The sequence below is a fragment of the Macaca thibetana genome, chromosome 1, assembly GCF_024542745.1.
Source record: "Macaca thibetana thibetana isolate TM-01 chromosome 1, ASM2454274v1, whole genome shotgun sequence".
NCBI lineage: Eukaryota > Metazoa > Chordata > Mammalia > Primates > Cercopithecidae > Macaca > Macaca thibetana.
In genome coordinates this window covers 114,409,770-114,434,228 of record NC_065578.1, presented here as the reverse complement: position 1 = coordinate 114,434,228, position 24,459 = coordinate 114,409,770, and the positions used below count along the sequence as shown (strand labels likewise).

General features: G+C 41.9%; 1 long non-coding RNA gene across 1 annotated transcript in view; it reads right to left on the bottom strand.

The window, feature by feature from the left end:
• The window catches only part of LOC126930899 (uncharacterized), a 117,666-nt gene extending 93,297 nt beyond the window's left edge, over positions 1–24,369 (bottom strand). The window contains exons 1-2 of the long non-coding RNA XR_007717706.1: positions 24,233–24,369; positions 21,619–21,711 (exon numbers count right to left, since the gene is read on the bottom strand). This is a non-coding gene — a long non-coding RNA (uncharacterized LOC126930899). The remainder of the gene's footprint in view (positions 1–21,618; positions 21,712–24,232) is intronic.
• Between the last annotated feature and the right edge of the window lie 90 nt (positions 24,370–24,459).

Below are 24,459 nucleotides of genomic sequence, written 5' to 3'. Positions count from 1 at the left end.
CATCAGCTTTTGGAAGTCTTTATCCAACATTTCTTTAAATATTCTTTCCGTTCCTTTCTCTCTCCTCTCTCTCTCTGTGAGTCCCATTACGCACATGTTGGCGTGTTTAATGGAGACCCACACATCTCTGAGCTTCAGTTCTTTTTTCTTTCTATTACTTAGATTGAATAATCTCAATTAACCTACCTTTAAGGTTGCTGATTTTTTCTTTTGCCAGCTTAAATTTGCTGGTGAGACTGTCTAGTGACTTTTTAATTTCAGTTTTTGTACTTTTCAACTTCAGAATTTCTATTTGTTTCCTTTTATAATTTCTGACTCATCAATAGTCTCTATTTGTGTGAGACATTGTTGCAATATTTTAAACATAATTTTTAGACATAATTAATTTTTAGATATAATTTTCTTTAATTATGTTCTTTGAATATATTTATAATAGCCGATTTAAATTCTCTGTCTGATAAATTCAACATATGGGCTTCCTATGGGAGAGTTTCTGTCAACTGCATATCCATGTGTAGGGGCCATACAGTCATCTTTCTTTGCATAGCTTTTAATCTTTTATTTAAAACTGGACATGTTGAATAATAAAATGTGGCAACTCTGAGAATGAGATCCTCCTTTCCTCCCACCCATCCTCTCCAAGTTTGTTATTTTTGCTGTTGTTTGCTTAGTGAAGTGCTGCTGTTTGTTTCCTAGAATAATTCTGTAGTCTATCATCTTTGTCATGTGCAGCCTGTATTCAACTAGCTTGGTGATTGGCTAATAACTGGAGAGAGGTTTATTTAAATGCCTTGAAGCAATTAATCTCCCATCCTATGCCAAGGGTTCTATGTTTGTTGGGACATATCTTCAGTTTCCAGCAGTTTACACCTCTGTTAACCCTTCACTTCTTGCTGTGCAGAGCCTCAACGTCGGCCAGAGATGAGAGATGTGGACTTTCTCACGTCTTTCCTGGGCATATGCATATTGCCCATATATGCTCACGTTCTAGACCACAGGAATATGTTATACTTTTAAGAAGATCCCTGTGGATATTTCATTCCTTAGATTTTTTTAAGTTTCTTGGCCAGCCACTTGCCCCAGGTGGCTTCACTGACTCAAGCAGCTTGATGTGAAACAGTTGCAGCTGATTGTTTTTTGAAACATACCCTAGGAGTAGGGCTTTTCTGAGTGAACCTAGTCAGGCAAATAAAGATAAGTCCTGTGAATAAGGCTTTTCCAGGGAGGTCAGAGAGTGATAACTCTCTGGAGATGGAGCTTTTAGGGGGCACTCCAAGCCCATCCTGCTCCTCTCCAATTAGTTTTGGCAAGACGATTAATTATCACAGGTATCAGGGCTCCAAGGCTGTTGATTTTCAAGGCTACCACAGAGCTGGGGCAAGGGGAATGAGAATTGAGAAATAAAAATGTCACAAATCTTGCTTTTTCTTGCCAAGATTAACCCAATTTTTTAAAATAAACACTCCTCGAACTTTTACAAGCTTTTGGTTAATTTCCAGAGTTATGGAAATAATTGAGAAATGCTATTTTTGCCAATGTTCCAGTTGCTTTTACAGAGGAGTAGATATTCAGAGATCTTTACTCTGTCAGTCTGAAGGGCTTTCTCCCTTGTAAGAATATGAAGGGCATGGCTTGCAGATCCTCTCTATTGAAAAATAGAACTTCAGGCCGGGTGCAGTGGCTCACACCTGCAATTCCAGCACTTTTGGATGTCGAGGTGGGTGGTACACTTACGGTCAGGAGTTCAAGACCAGCCTGGCCGACATGGTGAAACCTCATTTCTACTAAAAATACAAAAATTAGCTGGGTGTGGTGGCATGCACCTGTAATTCTAGCTATGCGGGAGGCTGAGACAGGAGAATTGCTTGAACCCAGGAGGTGGAGGTTGCAGTGAGCTGAGATCACGCCACTACACTCCAGCCTGGGCAACAGAGCAAGGCTCCATCTCAAAAAAAAAAAAAATAGAATTTCTTAAAATCTTAGGGCATTGTCCCACAGAGCCTCACTGGGTGCCCAAGGTAGAGAAGGCCTTATCTCTCAGATCATCATGAATGTGGCTTTGGATTAATGAAGTGGATATAAATTGAGACATAAAAAGCACACAAAGTTTTAAAATGATTTTTCCAGTTTAGATTGAAGGGGACAGTACAAAATGAAGAGGACTTTAGACTCCAAACCCTCTACAAGAAGAGAACAGAATTAGAAAATCACTCAGCTATAAACATGAGCTGTTTTATATATGAAAAGAAGAATAACTCAGAAGGCAACACCAAGAGCTCAAGAGCCCAAGAGCCCAGAGGGGAAAGTGAAGAGATACTCAGAACAACTTCCAAAGAGTAGAATTAAACCTAATTATAACTGGCAATATGAACCCAGATAGATTTCAGAATTGCTATGGACCAGTGACTGCTATATGCCTCTTTATGAACTGAAGTGTCTATAACTTAGGTATGCCTAACCCACCATTGTATGTTGGATGTGTGGGGGCAAGAAATCTTACCTCTTTAATTCACAGTTCTTCAGATCAAGAGGAACATATTAAAGTTTATCCTTGAAGACCACACCTGAGCATCCTCATTAACACCTGGACCTGATTTAAGTTATGATACCTACTCTTCAAGCTGATACCATAATAGGCTAAGCCTTAGGAGTCTTGAAGACAAGTACATTTTGTATATGAGAGGGATGTGAGTTGTTGTGGCCAGAGGGTGGACTGTGGCAAGTTATATTTTTCAAAAATAATCAAAACAATATATTTTATCCTGTATGCTTTTCTTACAACATTACCTTGTGATGTGGTTTAGATCTGTGTCCCCACCCAAATCTCATGTCAAATTGTAATCCCCATTGTTGGAGGTGGGGCCTGATGGGAGGTGATTGGATCACCTCCCACCAGGGGGTGGATCCTGGTGGGAGTGGGTCTTTCATGAAGGGTTTAGCATCATCCCCTTGGTGTTGTCTTGTGATAGCATTCTCATGATGTCTGGTTGTTTAAAAGTATGTAGCACCTCCCCGCACCCACTTGGTCCTGCTCCTGCCATGTGAGACACCTGCTCCTGCTTTGCCTTCCACCATGAGTAAAAGCTCCCTGCAACCTCCCCAGAAGCAGATGCTGCCATACTTGTGTACGGCCTGTGGAACCATGAGCCAATTAAACCTCTTTTCTTTATAAGTTACCCAGTCTTAGGTAGTTTTTTATAGCAGTGCAAGATAGGACTAATATAGAAAATTGGTACTAAGAAGTGGGGCATTGCTATAAACATACCCAAAAATGTGGAAGTAGCTTTGGAACTGGGTAACAGGCAGAGGTTAGAACAGTTCAAAGGGCTTAGAAGACAGGAAGATTAAGGAAAGTTTGGAACTTCCTAGAGACTTGTTAATTTGTTGTAACCAAAATGCTGATAGTGATATGGACAGTGAAGTCCAGGCTGAGGAGGTCTCAGATGGAAATTAGAAACTTATTGGCACCTGGAGTAAAGGTCACTTTTGCTATGCTTTAGCAAAGAACTTGGAGGCATTGTGCCCCTGCTCTAGGGATCTGTGAAGCTTTGAACTTGAGAGTGATGATTTAGTGCATCTGGCAGAAGAAACTTCTAAGCAGCAAAGCATTCAAGATACGATCTGGCTGCTTCTAACAACCTCATATGCATGAGCAAAGAAATAATCTAAATCTAAAGCTTATATTTAAAAGGGAAGCAGAGCATAAAAGTTTGAAAATTTTGCAGCCTGGCCATGTGGTAGAAAAGAAAAACCCATTTTCTGGGGAGAAATTCAAACTGGCTGCAGAAATTTGCTTAAGTAAAGAGGCACCAAATGTTAATGGTCAAAATCATGGGAGAAACGCCTCAAAGGCATTTCAGAGACCTTCAAGGCAACCCCTCCCATCACAGGCCCAGATGCCCACAAAGGAAGAATGATTTTGTAGGCTAGACCCAGAGCCCTGCTGCCCATTGCAACCTTGGGACACTGCTGCCTGCATCCCAGCTGCTCCAACTCCAGCTGTGGCTCAAAAGGACCCAGGTACTGCTCAGGCCACTGCTCTGGAGAGTACAAGCCATAAGTTTTGGCAGTTTTCACATGGTATTAAAGACTGTAAGTGTGCAGAGTGCAAGACTTGAGTCTTGGGAGCCTCCACCTAGATTTCAGAGGATGTATGGAAAAGCCTGGATATCCAGGCAAAAGACTAATGCAGGGATGGAGCCCTCATGGAGAACCTCTATTAGGGCATTTCAGAGGGGAAATGTGGGGTTAAAATCCCCACACAGAGTCCCCACTGGGGCAGTGCCTAGTGAAGCTGTGAGAATAGGGCCATTGTCCTCCAGACCCCAGAATGGTAGATACAGCAACAGCTTGCACCCATCACTTGGAAAAGCTGAAGGTACTCAGCACCAGCCCATGAGAGCAGCCACAAGTCCTGGAAAGCCAAGAGCTGCCCAAGGCTTTGGGAGACCACCCCTTGCACCAGTGTGCCCTGGATGTGAGATGTGGGGTCCAAGAAGATTATTTTGAAGCTTTAAGATTTAATAACTCCCTCTGGGTTTCAGATTTGCACAGGGCCTGTAGCCCCTTTCTTTTAACTTATTTCTCCCTTTTGGAAAGTGAGTATTTACCCAATGCCTATACCCCCATTTGTCTTGAAACAACTAATTTGTTTTTTATTTTACAGGCTCGTAGGAGGAAGGGACCTGTCTTGTAGACTTTGAAATTTGAGCTTTTGAGTAATGCTGGAAGGACTTTAGGTGACTATTGGGAAGGCATGATTCTATTTTGCAATGTAAGAAGGACATGAGATTTGGGAGAGGTTGGGGCAGAATGATACGGATTGGATCTGTGTCCCTGCCCAAATCTCATATCAAACTATAATCCACAATGTCGGAGGTGGGACCTGGTGGGAGGTAACTGGATCATTAGGGTGGATATTTCATGAATGGTTTAGCATCATCCCATTGGCACTGTCTCATGGAAGAGTTCTCATGGGATCTGGTGGTTTAAAAGTGTGCGGCACCTCCCCCAACCCCTTGGTCCTGCTCCTGCCATGTAAGACTCCTGCTCTTGCTTTGCCTTCCACAATGAGTAAAACCTCCCTGAGGCCTCGCCAGAAGCAGATGCTGCCATGCTTCCTGTACAGCCTGTGGAACCATGAGACAATTAAACCTCTTTTCTTTATAAATTACCCAGTCTTGGGTACTTCTTTATAGCAGTGTAAGAACAGAGTGATACATCTTGACATTCTTCCCATTGAGTGCTGGTGTCTGTGTTCCCTCCCCTTGAACATAGGTGGGCCTTGTGTCTGCCTCTACCAATAAAATAAGAAAAAAACGACACTACACCACATGGAGAAGCCACATGTACGTTTTCCTGTCAACAGCTGAGTTGAGATCATAACCAATAGGCAGCATCAACCACATAACATATGACTCCTTACATTTTCAGATAGTTGTAAACCATAGATGTTGAGTCACCCCTGCAGTCTTCAAGTCTTCCCAGATGAGCCCCCAGGTGTAATAATGGAGATATGCCATCTCTTCTATGCCCTGTCCAAATTTCTGGTTTCCCACAGAAACCATAAAGGATTCTTAATGATTGTTGTTGTTTTCAGTCACTAAAGTTTGGGATTATTTGTTATGCACAATAGACAATTGAAACATGCCTAAACAATACGGTTTAAAACTTTTATGCCTGGACCTTTGAGTTGCTTAATTTTTGAACATTGCTGCTATGAATATTCTTGCACATTTCCCCTGGTACACATGTTAACAGTGTCCTTTGGCTATGTACTTAAGAGTAGAACTGCTGTTTATGAGATATTCAAATTTACAAGATAATGCCAATTGATTTTCAAAGAGGTTGTACTAAGTTACATTCCCTTCAACAAGGTGTAAGAAATCCTGTTGATCTCTCACCTTAGGGCTGTCACACAGGCTGTCCCTTCTGCCTGGAATGTTCTTCCCCTAGGCATTTGCACAAGCCACTTCCTCATGCCCTTCAAGTCTTTCTCCAGTGTCACACTCTAAATAAGGTACATCCTGAATGCTCCATTTAATTGGAAAATTATCCCACCATCACTCTCAGTTGTTCTTTTTCTCCTATATATTTCCCCTTCTAGCATAAGATAAAACTTATTTGATTATTACATTTATTGTCTATTTTCTATCTCCTCCCCAAAGAATGTAAGCTATCACAAGAACTGGGATTTTTATCTTCTTTGTTTATTGCCATATCCTGAGCACCTGAAAGAGAATCCAGTGTATCAACAAAAAGAGTCAAACTCTATAAAATCTTTGAAGAGATTTATTCTAAGCCAAATATGAGTGACCAATGGTCCATGACACAGCCCTCAGGAGATCTTGAGAACATGTGCCTGAGGTGGTCAGGGTACGGCTTGGTTTTTGTACATTTTAGGGAGACATGATACACCACTAAATACATGTAAGATGTACATTGGTTCATTCTAGAAAGGTGGGACAACTGGATGTGGGGGGCTTCCAAGTAACAGGCAGATTCAAAGTTTTTCTGATTGCAATTGGTTGAGTTATTATCAGTAGAAACGAACATCTGGGTTATAATAAGGGGTTGTGGAGATCAAGGTTTTATCATGTGGATGACACCTCCAGGTAGCAAGCTTCAGAGAGAATAAATTGTATCAGACTTAAAGAGTCTGTTCTATCAGTAATTCCAAAAGAGAGGACGGTATAATGAGGCATGTCTGGCTCCCCCTTCCTACCATGGCCTAAAACTAGTTTTTGAGACTAACTTTGGAATGTCCTTGGCCAAGAGAAGGAGTCCATTCAGATGGGTGAGTGGGGCCTTAGATTTTTATTTTTGGTTTACAAGTGCAAAGTAGGGGTCAATACATTTTTATCAAATATATAGGTGACTCTCTGATTGTTTCCAATTCCCTATGTTAACAAGCTGTAATATTTGCCAATTGAATAGATATATGTTAATTCACTATTGTCTTTATTTTTCCTAGAAAACTAATGAGGTTGAATATCTCTTCATGTATTTATTCACCATATATATTTCCTTTTCTGTGAAACCCTTGTTTTTGTCATTTATCCATTTCCTTATTGAGTTGTTTGATCTCTTTTCATTGAATTATGGTAGTTCTTATATATAACATGAACTGAACCTTTGCAACTTACATGCATCCCAAATATTTTCTCCTAATATGCAACTTGTCTTTAAGATGTCAAATAAACAAATTTGTTACTGTAATATAATCAATGTTATGGTAAATATTTTGTGTGTGCCTTGTTTAAGAAGAAACTATTCTTCTTGTGTCAAAGCATCAAGGCTGTAGAGACAGTCCTTTCTAAAACTTTCATTTTAGTTAAAACATTTTTAAATGTAATTTATTGACCACAGAGGAATCTGTGCATGAAATCCCAGGTACTAAAAGGACCTCAGGGCCCCTCCAGAGAGACAAGCCCACCCACTCAAGACCCAGGGCCCTCTCCCTTTCATTCAGCCTCCTCACCTTCTCCCCTCTGGCAATGTAATGAGAGACTACCCCATTAATCACTCCTAAGAGCTGCCAGGTTGACAAGAGGTTGGAGGGAGAGTTTGCCCCAGGGAAAAGGGCTCCAGTTGAAAAATCTCAACTGCAGAAGTACCCGTCTCCTGTCAGAGACCGTGGGCAAGTCCCAACAGAGGATTCTAAGGGGGGTTGATATATAGCAAAAAGGATGATAAATATGTGGGTGGGGGAAAGATAATATACTAAAGAGAGCTCAGGCAAAAGCAGAAAAGCCTGCCCTTTTGAGAAAGAGACACCCTTGCAGGTAGGACCCAGTAACCTCTATGCCTCTAACACAGTAACATCTGGAGTGGCCCATGCACATTGCAAGAGTTTCCAGAAATGAGTGGAGAGCTAAGGACAGGGGAAGAGAAGGCAATGGATCCTGTGAGCCCAGGGGCAATCTACAGGAGTGTTCAGTCCTTGGCATTGTCACTAACTGAGCACAGCTTCCAGAGGCCTCCTCGGCTTCACCACCCAAGGACAAAGTTTATTTTCCTTTATGGAGGAAAAAAAGGGAAATTTCAAAACACAAACACCAGAAGCTCTTCCTGTCTATCTCCCTAAAATTAGTTAGGCTATCAGTGTATAACCTGTGGGGACTTCCCTTCAACCATATGATTCACCACATCTTATTTGAAGTGTTCAGACTCTGCCTCCAGTGAATATTCGGTTTTGACACTCTCTGTCATCACGGCTGAGAACAGAAGCAATAACCAGCTGCTGCTGCCAGGGCTCAGGGCTCCAGTAAACATCCTGCCTCAGGTCCTTGTTGCCCATAGAAAGACAGCCTTGTGCTGAGCACTGGACTGGGAACCAAAAGAACTTATCCTGGTCCCAATTCTTCCCTTAATTTGACTGGTGTCTGGGCAAATTATTTCCCCTCATCTATATAAGGAGTCAGCCCTTTGTTCTGAGATGAGGCAAGAAATTGAGAGGCCATCGGGCGGAGAAAACAGGGTCCAGGCCTGCCCATGATCTCACATCATATGCGGCAGAAAGGGTAAAATGCACCTCTGTATCTGGCAAAATGACATGAGGCTCCCACAGGAAGCCCACCTTGCTCACGCACATTCCCCAGCCCAGCAGCTGTCACAGGACATGTGATCCCAGGGAATTTCTTCTCAAGGCTCCCTGCCGCTCACCAGCCCTGTGCCATTTCAGGAAATATGGTCCCTTGAGCAGGCAAACAGCACCAAGGTCCCTGTGGTTTTAGCCCCAATGGGACCTACATTGTTTACAAAGTGCTGAGCCCCTTAGCCCTAGTTCAAGCATCTAAGGTGTGGCAGTGGGAGGGGACACAAGTCCTACCTTCAAGGAGCTCCCAGTCTGAGGAAGAAATCATCCATTATGATTCTTCTAAACAGGGGGGTTAAGTCTCTGCAGTCAGGGGCTGGAAGCCTCCCCGAGACTCAAGTTCAGAAAGTTCCTGAGTTCAGGAAGGGCCCCTCTGATGGGGGAGATGAGAACAGGGTTGCCAAATTTACTGAATAAAAATACAGGACGCCCAGTTAACTGTGAATAGAAATTTAGTGAATAAAAATATAGGGCATTCAGTTAAATTTGAACTTCAGATAAACAAGGAATCATTTTTTAAGATGAGCATAACTCATGCAATATTTGGGGCATACTCAAACTTAAAAAGCAATATTTGGGACATACCTACACTTAAAAAAATGATTCCTTATCTATCTGAAATTCAAATTTAACTGTACATCTTGCGTTTTATCTGGCAACTCTAGGACAAAACAAAGTCACAAGGCGAAAACCTAAGATAACATACGTGAGCAGGTAAAAAAGTCACAAACTGAGTCATAATGCTGATGGGGACAGGAAATAAAGGCTCACTCAATGTCTGCAGAGTGCTGCTGGGGTCTGGCAAGCTGCCCAGGAAAGCACAGGTCGCCTGGAAGGCCTCAGACTCAGCCTCAGCCTCACACTGCAGCTGGCTCCATCTCTGTGTGGGTGGCAGAGTCTGGGACCCTGGGAGGGCATTCCAGGGGCTTGGCAACCAGCTGCAACCTCTCCAGCCAGAGGTGAGGCAAGGCCTACTGTGGGACAGGATCACAGCAGGGCCCATGAGGGAGTGGGTGCCAAGACCTGGGAGTACAGATGGGCACCCAAGGAATGGTGTGTGCTTTCAAAATAGAGTGATGAGACGTTTTCTTTCTTGCCAGGAAATAAACCTCTGTGACACTGCTGCTAAGGGTGCTGGTGACTGGGGGACCTGAGAACTAGGGAAACTACAAAACAGGGCACGGGTGCAATCCAGAGATGAAGGCCCATATTCCAAAGGTCTCGGCTCCCCAGGAAACTGGAGGACCGAGGCCCAGATCCAGGCTGTCTCGTCCCAGAAGTCTGGCACCAAGAAGTACCCAGACAGCACTTCACCTCCACACCCACGGATTCCCTAGCACCCAGCATGTGAAGGAAGGCTGAGAATGTCTGAACGGCCCAGTACGTTCAGGCCAGCTCTCACCACTACTAAGAGGTGGCCAGTGCAGCCCAGCTTTGAGGAGCTTGAGGAGGATGGGGGGGTGACCCTAACAACAAGAATTACCACTGCTATTCTCACTAGTAACCCAGCTCTAACTGTATGTCAGGCACTGCTAAGCACTCCATACACACTGTCTCATTTAATGCACAAACAGCCCTGTGCAGTGGGCACCGTTGACTTCATTTTACAAACAGGGACTTGGAGCCACGGTTATCTACCAGTCTGGACAGTTAACACTCAGGACAAGTCAGGTAGAGTTAACACTCAGGACAAGTCCCACTGGTAGAGAGCAGTGAGACTAGCCCATATCAGACTTTGGAAATCATCATCCATTGGGGTTAAATCCCTGATTCTTAGGAGCACAGTAAAAGGCTCCCAAGGTCCCAGACCCTGCCACCCACACTAGGAAGCAGCCAGCAGCAGCGGGGGGCTGGGGCACTCAGAGGCATTCCAGATGACCTGTGCTTTCCTGGGCAGCCCACCAAGCCCAGCAATACCCTGAGGACATTGAGCGACCCTTTGTTTTCTGTCCCCATCAGCATCATGATGGTTTGTGAGCCAGGCTCCAAGTCCTTGCAAAGCTGCTGTCTGACAGCAGGGGGCGCTAATGTCTGGGAAAAATCTACCTGCCACAGAAAATCCAGACAATTGGTGCTGAGGAATGTAAATGCCCAAAGGAAAAGATGGGCAAATTATGATCCCCTGGGCTTGACAGGCCCCAGGAAAGAAATTCAAAACAAAATTGTCTTGTGGTGCGGGCACTCAGCCCCAGATTTAGTCAGTGTTAGATCCTATGTTATTGAGCCTCCTTATCAGCATCCCAGAGCTCAGCAAATGTCCCTTGGGGAAAACCTGTCTTACCTTTAGGGCTCCTCTGATTTCTAGTCTGTCATGCCAGCCCTGAAAGACTGCCACAACCTCTATTTCCTCTCTCTCTGTCTTCAGAGTCTCTGCTGGCTTAGGTCAAGCCCTCACCCAAGCTCAGAAAAGGCAAATGCCCCCAGAAAAAAAGTGAGGCGGGATGAGGGCTTAGGAAGGACGCTTCCTTCTCTAGTTCAGTTGTCCTGCTCATTGCTTCCACTGGTCTCCATTGTCTTTAAACATGGGATTTTCACAATTAATCCACTTTTCTCTATTATTGCAATAGTAGCAGTGGGGGCCTGTTGCAGCTTTCTGTATCCTATCCAGGGGCGACAGTGCAGGCTTTCACTCTAAGCTTCTGTTTCCTCATTTGTGAAATGACGATAATATGTAAACATTAAGTGAGGGGAAGTACGTGTATCAGCCTGCTTAGTGCTCAGAACATAAGAGGCCCTCAGTAAAGTATAACTTTTGGTCTGCCCCGGAAAGGATGTGCAGGGTAAGGGCAACTGTGTGGACCCTGGTGAACAGCGATGCCCTTGGAGTCAGTGGCTTATACTTGAATCCCAGCTCCCCAGTCTGTAAGCTGTGTGGCCTTGAATAAGTCGCTTAACCTCTTCTAGCCTCATTTTGTCCTCAGTCAAATGAGAAAAACTAATGTCAGTTCTATAATATTGCAAGTATCCGTGGAAGCAGCACATGCGAAGCCCTTAGCTCCGTGCCTGGCTCTTGGTAGGTACTCAGGGTAACTAGTAGTACATCTTATTTCACTGAATACCTGAAATAAGTGCAGCTACACTAAAGCACTATAGCATTTGGAGAGTGCCTACCAGAAACCAAATCTTACTATGAATATCAGAAAGGTATTGTCTCAGTACACTCCGGCTCTCAACAAAATATCGTAAACTGTATAGCTTTTAAACAATAGAAATTTATTTCTCGAAGTCCTAGAGGCTGGAAAGTGCAGGATCAAAGTGCTGGCAGATTCAATGTGTGAGGGCCTGATTTCTGTTTCATGGATGGTGCCTTCTGTGTCCTCACACGGTGAAAGGGGAAGGGGTTTTCTTTCAGACCTCTCTTATATGGGCACTCATCCCATTCGTGAGGGCTCCACCCCATAACCTAATAACCTCCCAAAGGCCCCATCTCCTAATACTATCAACTTGGGGGTTTAGATTTTAACATGTGAATTTTGGGGGGACACAAACATTTAGACCACAGCAGGTGTAAAGTAATGATAAATACTTCTTACATTATATGTTAATTTAGCAACTTTCTGAAGTGCCTTGATATTCATTATCTCTTTGCATTCACAGGTTCAACCTTTTCTTTTAAAAAATGGATGTGTCTGTACCAAACATTTTTTCTTGTCATTTCCTAAACAATACAGTGTAACAATTATTTACATAACATTTACATTGTATTAGGTATTTTAAGTAATCTAAAGAGTGTTTGAAGTATACGGGATGATGTGTGTAAGTTATATGCACATACTACACCATTTTACATAAGGGACTTGAGCATCTGTGGGTTGGGGTGTCTGCAGGCAGTCCTGTAGCTGCTCCACCATGGACATCAAGGGACAGCTATATTTAGTGGAACAGATATTATCCCCATTTTTAAAATGAGTAAATTAAGTTTCAGTGAAATTAAATGAATTAGCCAATGTCCACCCAGCTACAATGGGGCAGAACCAGGAAAAGAGTTAGCCTTTAACCCCCTAGTTCTTGCTTTCAAGAATGTAACCATTCTATCACAAAATAGGCCTCAGTAGGAGAACATAATCAAGTGGTAGGAGGTCAACATTAGACAGGAGTACAATAGGAAGCCAGAGAAAGAACTGCAGGAAAGCGTGTTAGCAAAAACCATGCTTATATATTCTATTAAACTATTCCAGCCGTAAAATGCTAATGCAGACCAGAGCCCTAAAGGCAGCAGAGGAAGCTCAGAAATCTTATTGTGAGAAGGCTGGGAACACAGGTTCATCTCTCAGGTGGTCTGACAAGGTCAGACTTCACTTTCTAAAATGTATTAATTCCACAAACATTTTTTGGCATTGGGTATACATAAAGATGAGAACAACAGACACTGAGGACTTCAAAAATAAGGGAAGGAGGCAGGGGGCAAGGGTCTAAAAACTACCTATTGGGTACTATGTTCACTATTTGGGTGACAAGTCCAATTGAAGCCCAAACCTCGCTATCACACAATATATCCATGTAACAAACCTGCATATGTACCCATGAACCTATAATTAAGAAATTTAGGCTGGGCGCAATGGCTCACACCTGTAATCCCAGCACTTTGGGAGACCGAGGTGGGCAGATCACGAGGTCAAGAGATCAAGACCATCCTGGCCAATATGTTGAAACCCCATCTCTACAAAACATACAAAAATTAGCTCAGCATAGTGGTACGTGCCCGTAGTCCCAGCTACTGAGGAGGCTGAGGGAGGAAAATCGTTCAACTCCGGTAAGCAGAGGTTGCAGTGAGCCGAGATGATGCCACTGCACTCCAGCCTGGTGACAGACTGAGACTCCATCTTAAAAAAAAAAAAGAAATTTGAAAGATGTTTTGGGTTTTTCATATGTACATCTGTTGCAAACACCAGAATATAATCATGGACAGAAGCATAGTTCCTGTCCTCATGAAGCTTAGAGTCTACTGAGGGAGATAAGCAATAATCAAATAATCAACATGTAGATATCCAATTACAAATTGAGGTGAGTGCCATGATGCAGGAGTACCAGGTGCATTAAGAAAGCCCCTAACCTAATCAACCCTGCCAAGGGCATGTGGAGGGCATGGGAAGGCAGATTGAAGAGCACTGCAGGCAGAGGAGAGTGGCTGTGAAATCCCTGTGATGAGAGAGCAGGGAGCACCCAAAGAAATGAGAGAAAGTGAGTAGGGTGGAAGAGGGAGCCAAGGAGAAGTCAGGGTGGGAAGGCGGGCAGAGAAGTCCCCATGGGCCAGACAGCCAGACAGGGCTGGGCCTTACAGATTGTGGTTGAGACTTGGGTCTTATTCTCATAGAAATGTGAAGCCATTTTCTGTCATCTGAATATTTGTGTCCCCTCAAAATTCACATATTGAAACCTAATCTCAATGTGATGGTATTCGGAGGGGGACTTTTAGGGGTTGATTAGGTCATGAGGGTTCTGGGTTGTGATGGGATTAGTGCCCTTATAAAAAGAGGCCTGGAAGGCTCCTCTACCCCTTCCTCCACAAGAGGACACAGATAACAGACTGTCACCGATGAAGCAGGAGGTGGGCCCTCGCTCTTCAATAAATCTGCCAGCACCTTGATTTTGGACTTTCCAGCCTCCAGAACCATGAGAAATAAATTTCTGTTTTTTATAAGGCACTGACTGTATGGTATTTTTTTATAGCAGCCCAAATGGACTAAGACACCACTAAAGAGTCTTAAGTTGGGAAGAAGCCTAGAAGACGACTAAGAAAACGAGTAGAGGATGGATTTTTCAAGTTTCTTTGATTATAAGCAACAGTAACAAAATCTGTTTTACTTCATTAAAAAAAAAAAAAACTAATTTACTTCAAGAAGACGTGGTAGCATCAAAGGAAAGGCTGAACAACTGGTCCTTGAGATGGACGGAAGGAAAAAAGGTGCTGCAGATCCGGGTGGCAGGGACTGAGATACACCACCTCAGGATAAATGTGCTCCAGCCATTCTTGAACCCTGTGTCACTCTTCTCAAGATTCAAGATCCACAGAGACAGACTCTGATGGGCCACACTTGGGTCACATGCTCATTTCTTTTTTGTTGTTGTTGTTGTTCTTTCTTTTCTTTTCTTTTCTTTTTTTTTTTTTTTTTTTTTTTTTTTTTTTTTTTTTTTTTTTGAGACAGAGTCTTGCTCTGTTACCCAGGCTGGAGTGCAGTGGTGCAATCTCAGCTCACTGCAAGCTCCACCTCCTGGGTTCACACCATTCTCCTGCCTCAGCCTCCTGAGTAGTTGGGACTAAAGGTGCCCACCACCATGCCCGGCTATTTTTTTTTTTTTTTTTTTTTTGTATTTTTAGTAGAGACAGGGTTTCACTGTGTTAGCCAGGATGGTCTCGATCTCCTGACCTCATGATCCGCCCACCTCCGCCTCCCAAAGTGCTGGGATTACAGGTGTGAGCTACCACACCTGGCCCAGTCACATGCTCATTTCTTGCCAGAAGACAACACACCTAAAGTGACAGTTCCTTGACAAAAAACAGCTTCTGAGGGGGAGGGTTGTTCCCACAGGAAAATCACAAAGAAATTGTGGTGATGTTTCCAAAGAACTGAGAGGGATTCTGGTAAAACAAACAAAATCCATCAGATATCTACTACAGGTTCCAAAGGAAAGGTGGGAGGATCATCAAGGACAAAGTGGATTTACCTGTGGTTTTGCCTAGGCAGCAACTCTTTCAGACACCATCTTTTCAGGAGGCAAGCCATGTGGAGGCTTGGGAGATGGGAAGTAGACAAAGAAGCTGCTAGATGGCGCCTCAGATAAGGTCACATGTCATACAACCCTTCCCCACACCTCACTCTCTGACTCCTCTGTAGCTTTCAGAGAGATAGGGCATCACTCAACACACAAGCCACCAAAAGTAGTAAGAGGCGGCAGAGGAAACTGAGGAGTGTACTTATTCTGCTAATAAGTATGTCTAAACCTATTCATCTAAGGATGAAGGTTGACCCCGAAGTGTTCCCCTCCTTGGGAGAATGAAGGAAGGAGTAAGTGTTATCTATAGACAAGATTCTGTATGTTCAAAATGTCAAGAAAACGAATCCATAGGATCTGCCAGCAGAAAGCATCCAAGGCTTTAAGCAGAAAGCGTCCAAGAGGGACCAGAGCCACTTCTCCTGCTCCAAGAGATCCATCCGTTGAAATAGCTACGGTAATTTCCTTCCTGAATAAGCAAGATTTGCTCAAAATGTGCTAATGTAATACATAATTTCTCACAGGAAGAACATTGCAAATGTGGCTTACAGTATCTTAAGAAATCCACAGTTCTTCAAAGAAAGCAGACATCGCAAAAGGACTGAAGGTAAATATTGCACAAGAGTTTGACATTGGGGTGGGATGAGGAGCCTTTGCTGCCTCTGTACTGCTTAGTTTCATTGGGATAGAGCTCAGGTTTCTGTGCAGTTTTGAGGCACTGGCCTGATAGTTTTTGAAAGTCTTATTTTTACCTTTTTTCCTGGAAGACTTCTCCCATTGCATTCAGATGAAAACTTTTTGATGCAAAAAGAGTGGCATTGATTCCAAGGAAAGGAGTCCAGAAATGAAACTGTGATGTGTAATGTGTCAAATCGTCAAAAGACCACTGCCAAAATCAAGAAATGTCTATTTTTCAGCAAAGCAGCAGGAGAGATTGTGGGCGCTTCTGACAGCAAGTGTCACTTCCATGTGTAACAAGCTGATACATTTACAGTGAGACCTTGAGCAAGTATAGCAACGTGTGAAGGAAAAGTAGCACAGATGCCTTATAAAGGAAACTCTTTCCACTGATGCATACCACAGTTTCCTTACTGGTATCTCTAGCTCAGGCCTCTACTTTTAAAATTTGAATCCATTTTACACCAGCTCTCAGCTTGATCTTTCTAGAGAAGCACCACTCTTTAACACTTACGGTGCCTACCCTCCTAAATTTTCCTAAACTCCTTAGCCCAGTTCCCCCAAATGTTCAGTTATTTGCATATTTCCTCAACCCCTTTTTGTCATATCTGTGCACCATCCATATTACTACTTCCAGTTATTGATTAAATTGCCTCGTTTTCTTGTATAGTCAGAAGCAACATTATCATTTCTTGTTTAAGTATTTTCAGTACATACTAACATAAACACCTAACTAATAAACTTTAAATGTCTACCATGTACCACCGAAAGTCATCTAGGACATCGCCTGAGGTATTGCACTTTGGGAATCATGTTTCAGCTGGTCAATCAAGACCTGGCTTTACACACCAGCGCTCTGGCTGATGTGGATCCCACCTTTCCACACATTCACAACAGTCATTTCTATCACCTAGCTGTGATAGAACGTGTGTCAAGGGGCAAGCCATATTGAAATCATAATAATCATTCAGGACCCAGCCTTCTGATACCAGCCCCACTTCCTGCAACCCTCTGTGGCCTAAAGGAATCTTTCCTGTCTGAACTGTCACTGCACTTAGAGCGTTCAGGACTTCTCACATAGGACTCAATGTTCATCTCCTTGAAATACGAGGTTTTCATGGACATCTTTTTCAGAACGTGTGGGCTTCTCAAGATCTGAGATCGTATCTAGTTATCTGCATAGGGTCTTGTGCAATTAAAATTTATTTGTTAGATGAATGTGTCCACTCTGTCCAGTACTCTATCTCATGAAACATCAATCTGAGAGGCCAGATGTGGTGGCACACACCTGTAATCCCAGCACTTTGGGAGGCCAAGGTGGGTGGATCACCTGAGCCCAAGAGTTGGAGACCAGCCTGGGCAACGTGGCAAAACCCTGTCTCTACAAAAAAAATAATAATAATAAATTAGCCCAGCGTAGTGGCGTGCACCTGTAGTCCCAGATACTCTGGAGGCTGAAGTGGGAGAATGCCTTGAGCCTGGGAGGCAGAGACTACAGTGAGCCATGATCGTGCCACAGCACTCCAGCCTGGGTGGCAGAGAGATAACCTGTCTCAAAAAGCAAAACAAAACAAAGCACATAAATCTGATCATGTCATTCTCCTGTTCTTCACAAAATAAAGTTTTTACGACTTAGCAGCTATAGAGACAAGATCCTTTAAATTTGGTCTCAAATGCCATTTTATCCACTACTCCCCACCTCTTCCTACCTGCCCCCCAGCCACTTGCCCCTCCAAATGCACACTCCATGCTCTTGCCACACCCAGCTCCTTGGCATTCCCTGGATAAGACAGACCATCCCTTGGGCTAGTCTCCCTTCCAGCATCCATTAAACACACTCCCTCACTGTCTATCAAACTCCAACTCAGTTCTGACACATTAGCTAAAATGGGATGTCTTCCTGAAGCCTCACACAGCTCCCTAGGTCCCTCCTCTGTATTGCCAGAATCATGGTATACATTCTTCTATTAAAGCACTTGTTGATGACGTAACATTTTGTTTATAACTGTCACTTCCATTAGCCCATAAGCTCCCCAGGAGCAGGTATTTACTCAATATTTTCAGTGCCTAGCACAGTGCCTGACACATAACAGTTATCCAGTGTTTGGTGAATTACTAGTATGGAGTTAAGAATGCAGGCTCTTGGAGCATTCGGGAGAATGTCTGCAGATCTGGAGTGATTAATCTTTTTTAATTCCTGACATGGGTTATTTGTACATTCTCTCTTCTTGATTAGTTTCAACAGAAGTTACTGATATGTTTGGGTATAAATTTATCATCTCACTGTATATTTTCAATTTATCCTGTTTGTTTTATATTTCTTCTGCTCCCTGTGATGGTTAATTTTATATGTCAACTTGACTGGGCCACGGAGAGCCCAGATATTTGGTCAAACATTATTCTAGCCAGACTTCTGAAATTCAAAACCAACCACTGTCATTGTTATCTTGGGCAAGTTACTTAACTCCTCTGTGCTTAAGTTTCACAGTTAAAAAATGGCAATAATGCATAAGGTTGTTTGGAGAGTTAATAACTATAATGAGATTAGAATAGAGCTCTGCATATTAAGTGCTTAACAAATTCTATTATTTACATTATTGCCACAGAAAAGGTACACATTTCTTCAGATCTTTTTGGTTTAGGGCCTTTAGTAACTATCGTAATGGTCCAGGCAAAAGATAATGAGGTGGGGATTGAAAGAGTGGTGTAAAGACAAGAAAGCTGGTAGACACCAGAGAGAATCACACTGCGTGACAAAGCCATGTCGGGGGTAAAAACAGAAAAGTCAAGGACTATCAAATTCTCAGGTAGGACCTGGAGAGATCATGGCAGAATCCACGACCACAGCCAGAGCAGGCTCCACCTGCACCAGAAATTAGGGAGTTGGTGCCACTGTGCTCAAAATCCAAGAGAGAGAACTGAACCCCAAGGAGAGTAGGAGCAAGAACCCAGGACGAGATGCCAAATCCAAGGGAAGCTTCAAACCACCAGGAGCTAAGGAGGCAATGAGCAGAGTGAAAGCCTCTGTGACAGATGAATCTCACTCAGGGCTTACATAACTGATCTGGACACCTCAGGGCACCCCAGGAATTCCCCACATCAGCAAGTGATGGTAAATTTGAGTGGCAGTGACCTATTTGCTGCTAAATTGCTAAAAAATCTTTAGAAGTTGAGTGAGAAAGAAAAAATACAGTCATTGAGATTCAATGTGGGTAGATGAAAATGACAGTTTTTCATTATACACATCTAAGATGATGAGCCTTCATGAGTTGATAGAATTCTCATGAGAATTCTGGACACCCAGAACCTGGCCCCATCTTAAGTGCTATCTAAACCATAACCTCTTTGGGCCTCAGTTTCCCCAGCTGTTTGATGAAATGATTGCTCTTTGGGATCCTTTCAAGAGCTTATATTATCTTCAAAGGAGTTTTAAAAGGCTTTCTAGTTGGTTCTCTCAAGGACCCATCCCTAAACTTCACTAAACTACTAGATATATATGTCAGTCAAGTGTCATTTGCTAGAGTTCCTCAGTCAAACTTCCCCCTTAATATTATTTTTAAACCTACTAAGCCTCCATTCCATATTTGGTGGTATAACTTGCACTTTCTCCTCATCACCAGATCCTGCGGAAATTTCGGTACATCTTTCATCATCACCTGTTGCTCTAGTTTCTACAGATGCTTCTATTGCAACTAGCAGAAAGCCAGCTCAAACTGGCTTGAACAATAAAGGCAATTCATTGGTTCATATAACTGAAAGGTACAGTAATTAGAAAAATTTCAGGCATGATCTAATCAAACTGGATTTCATTCCATAATTCTCTTGGCTCTGCCCCTTCCCTTATATACAATTTGTCTTCAGACTGGGTTCCTCATAGTAGCAAACTGGCTGCAGCACTTTCAGGTCATATGTGTGTTTAATATTCAGCAAGAGTCCAGAACTTCAGTCTGATTGAATCAATTTAGGTTATATTGCCATCCATGGCCAAGGAAGTGGGATTACGATGAATGGCTTAGGGCAATCAGGGCTTATCCCTGAAGGTGGATGGAATCAACCCGACTCAAAACATATGGCTGCTATACCCTAAGACATGGTGGAGGTAACCAGCATTTTCACACTGCAGTTGAGTTTATACACTCTATTCTGCCCCTCACCTGCTGCAGTATTCTCTCTGCCCCATAGCAACACAAGGAAGAAGGCAACTGTCCTTTCCTTTCAATCCTCCAGAGAAAACACCACTCTCACAGGCATTGTGGGTCAGATTCACAACAGGGCAGGTAGTTACAGAGCAGCACAGCTCAGCACATATTTTTCAATGTAACATCCGGCATCTTGCTTCTTAAAGATTCCTGACTATCTCTATAGCTGATATTTTCTCACTGACATTGTTTTAATCTTGGGCTCTAAGCTATCACTTTGTTGTTGACTTTAATAGACATTTCCCTGGTTTCTGGGATTGAGAACATTATCATATGTTTATTGTCCATTTGAATTTACTCTTTTGCAAAATACTCTTTCAAGTCTTTTTGCTCATTTTTATATGCAACAGGTGCATATAAAAGGTGGATGGGCTTTTATATAAAATGTCAAATTATCTTTTCTTAATTCTGTGTAGGAATTTTTAAAATATTCTTGATACTGGTTTTTTGCTAAATGGTTGCAAATATCACCTTCCATTTTATGGCAAGCTTCTTTACTCTCTTAATAGTATTTTCTGATAAATGAGGATTCTTGATTTTAACATAAAAACTATTTTTCTTTATGGTGAGCAGGTACTTTTGTGACTACCTTAAAACACATTTGCCTATCTGGAAGTCATATAGCCTATATCACCTTCTAATATTAGTTTATTGCTGCCTAACAAACATACCCAAAGCTCAGTGATGGAAAACAAAAATTAGTTTGTTCTCATTCAGGTGCCTGGGTCAGCTGGTCTAGGATGGGCTCACTTTATCTTGGCTGGGCTTGGCTCCAGGCTGGGTTTGGCTCGGGCAGCTTCACCAGAGAGCTCCACCCATGTGTCTCTGATCTCCCTTTCAGGGTCAGTGGACTGGATCAGGCATATCCTTCTCATGGGGATGGCATAAGTGGAAGAGGGCAAGCAGAGATGTCCAAGGTCCCTTGAGGCCTAGGCTCAGAATGGCACACTGTCACTTCCACTGAAGGACTTAAGCCAAACATATAGAGTCCAGGGAGGAAAAACATATTCTTCCCCTTTTGTGAGAGGAACTGCAAAGTCACCTGGGAAAGGGCATGGGCACAGGGAGGAGAGAAGAATTGGGGCCAATAAAGTAATAAACAATATTCTCTAAACTTTATATTAATAGTTTTACCTACCATTTAAGTACATACCCCAAACGGAGTTAATTTTTGTGTGCGATGTGAGGTTGGGGTTAATTGTTTTTACGTGGGGATACCCAATTGACCTAGTGTCATTTTTTGAGGACATTTTCCCACAGTGCATAGCAGTGGTACTTTCATCATAAACAAACTGTTCACATCCACAAAAGTCAGTCTCTGGGCTCTTTTTCCTTTTAGTTTTGTTGTCTATCCCAGTGCCAATACTACACTGTCTTAAATACTGTACTTGCTTATAAAACTTGATATCTAGTAGAGTGAGTCCAGCCCACCTTGTTCTTCAATGATGTTTCAGCTATTCTTGATCCTTTGAATTTCCATATAAATTTTTCAGCATCACCCTGTCACATGCCACCATGAAAAACCTACAAACAATATCTTTGTGAAGATTTTTTTATTGTAAATGCTCTGAATCTATACATCAAATTGGAGAGAATTGACATTTTTAAAATGTCAGTTTTGCTAATTCAAACATAGCGTATCTCTCCATTCATTAACAGCTTCCTTAACATTATGCAACAAAGACTTTAATTTTTCCCTGTAAAGTTCTTACATGTCTTTTCTAGAGAGTAGATACTTATTATGCTATTTTAAACTATGTTCTTTTAAATTTTAGTTTCTTATTCATTACTAATATAATGAAAAGATATTCTTACATTTATTTTAATCATCAGAAAATTTAGTAAGCGCTCTTATTAATTCTAGTAACCTATTTTTTATGTAGAAAAGCAAAATAAACACACAATTAGATCATCTGCAAATAATGACAACTTTATTTCTTTCCTTCTAAACCTTATACATTTAATTTATCTTATTAAGCTCTGTGGTACAGTGATGAGTAGAAGTAGTTATAGCAGGAATCTGTCTTGTCACCAAAATTTTATGTTATAGCAATGAATTTCCATCTATACCTAGTTGGTTAGAATTTTTACAACAAATCGATGTTGAATTATCAAAAGATTTTTCTGTATCTACTGAGATGACCATAGAATTTTTCTCCTTTATGAATGTGGTAGATTATACTGATTGAAATGTAAATCAACATTGTATTCCTGCCCTATACAGTCACGATGTATTAGACTTTTTATGTATTACTACATATCTTTTTAAATTTGGGGGAGTTACATTGTAGGTGTATATATTTACGGTGTACATGAGATACTTTGATACAGGCATGCAATGTAAAATAAGCACATCATAGAAAAGGGGGTGTCCATCCCTTCAAGCATTTGTTCTTTCAGTTATAAATGATCCAGTTACACTTTTTATTTTAAAATGTACAATTAAGTTATTATTGACTATAGTCACCCTATTGTACTATCAAATAGTTGGTCTTCTTCATTCTTTCTAATTTTTTTTGTACTTATTAACCATCCCCACCCTCCCCTCCAACTCCCCATTCCCTTTCCCAGCCCCTGGTAACTGTCCTTCTACTCTCTAGGTCCATGAGTTCAATTGTTTTGATTTTTAGATCCCACAAATAAGTGAGATATTACTATTTTGTTGGCTATTACTTCGCTGAAGATTTTTGCATCTATGTTCATAAGTGAAATTGACCTATAATTTTCCTTTTCATTACTGTCCTGTCTGTTTCAGGTTTGGGTTTCAAGATCATGCTATGAGTCTCATAATTTTAGTATTTTTTAAACGCTTCCTCCTTGTCTATTCTCTGGAAGAGTTTGCATAAGATCGGAATTATTTCATACCTAAACATTTGGCAGAATTCACCAATGAAGGACAATCTGGGCTAGACTTTTTCGTTTTTGTGAAAAGATCATATACAATTTTTTTAATGCTTACAAGACTATTCAAACTTCTAATTTTCACTGAGTCCATTCTGATGTTACTTTTCAAAGGAAGCAGTCCATTTTACCTAGCTTTCAAATTTATTTGCAGTTGTTTATATTATCCTCTTATTATTATCTAAATGTCTGCAGATCTGGAGTTATTAATCTTTTTTTATTCCTGACATTGGCTATTTGTGCAATCTCTCTTTTTCTTGATTATTTTCATCAGAAGTTACTGATATATGTGGGTATAAATTTACCATCTCATTGTATGTTTTCAATTTGGGCAACTGTTTTACATTTCTTTTGTTCCCTGTGATGGTTAATTTTATATGTCAACTTGACTAGGCCATGGGGACCCCAAATATTTGGTCAAACATTATTCTGGGTATGCCTGTGAGGGTGTTTTTGGATGAGATTTACATTTAAATTGGTAGACCAAGTAAAGCAGATTGCCATTCTTAAAGGGCAGCTCTCATCTGCTCAGTTGAAGGCCTGAATAGGACAAAAAGGGTGACCTTTTTGCAAGTAAAAAGGAACTCCTTCCTGAGTGCTTGACCTGGGACAAGATCTTTTCCTGTTTTTGGACTTGAACTGAAATATCAGCTCTCCTTGGATCTGGAGCCTGACAGCATTCAGACTAGAACCCCACTATTGGCCCTCCTGGGTCTCCAGCTTGCTGACTGCAGACCTCAAGACTACCAGCCTCCATAATCACATGAGCCAACTCCTTATAATAAATCTCCTATATAAATACATAATGTCTGGCTAATATAGACAATCTTGCACCTTGCTTTAGATTGTAAAAGTACTTAAGTACCTACAATTTTGATCTCAGCCTTTGGGGCCTCTGTTCAAACTTAAAGACAACAAGAAAAGTCACATTAAAATTCTGCCAGGCTATTACTCAGTAATTTTTTAAACTCTTTCCTAATTTGGATGATTCAAATGGGGATCATCTGTGAGGCACAATAAATATTCAAACTTAGACCTCAGACCTGGATGAGTTATGTTTCTCTCCTTCCCCCAACTGGCTGCACAAGTGAAAACAAAAATGGGCTAGTTGTTCCCATAGGGTCCTATGGAAACAATCAGTTACCTTTTGAGTTTGCTCTCTTCTCCTGTTTCAAAGTCCCTTCTCTTTCTTCACTCATGTCCCCACAAGCAGGTATAAACTTTCTCTCATTAGCAAATAACAGAAACTGAAAAATGATCAAAGGAAGCTACTGCTGCCTGAATGCTGCTGGGAAAACATTGTAAAAGGAGCACCCAGCAACCTGTGACCATGGAGATGGTTTGTAATCAGCAAGCCAGGGCCCTCGCTTT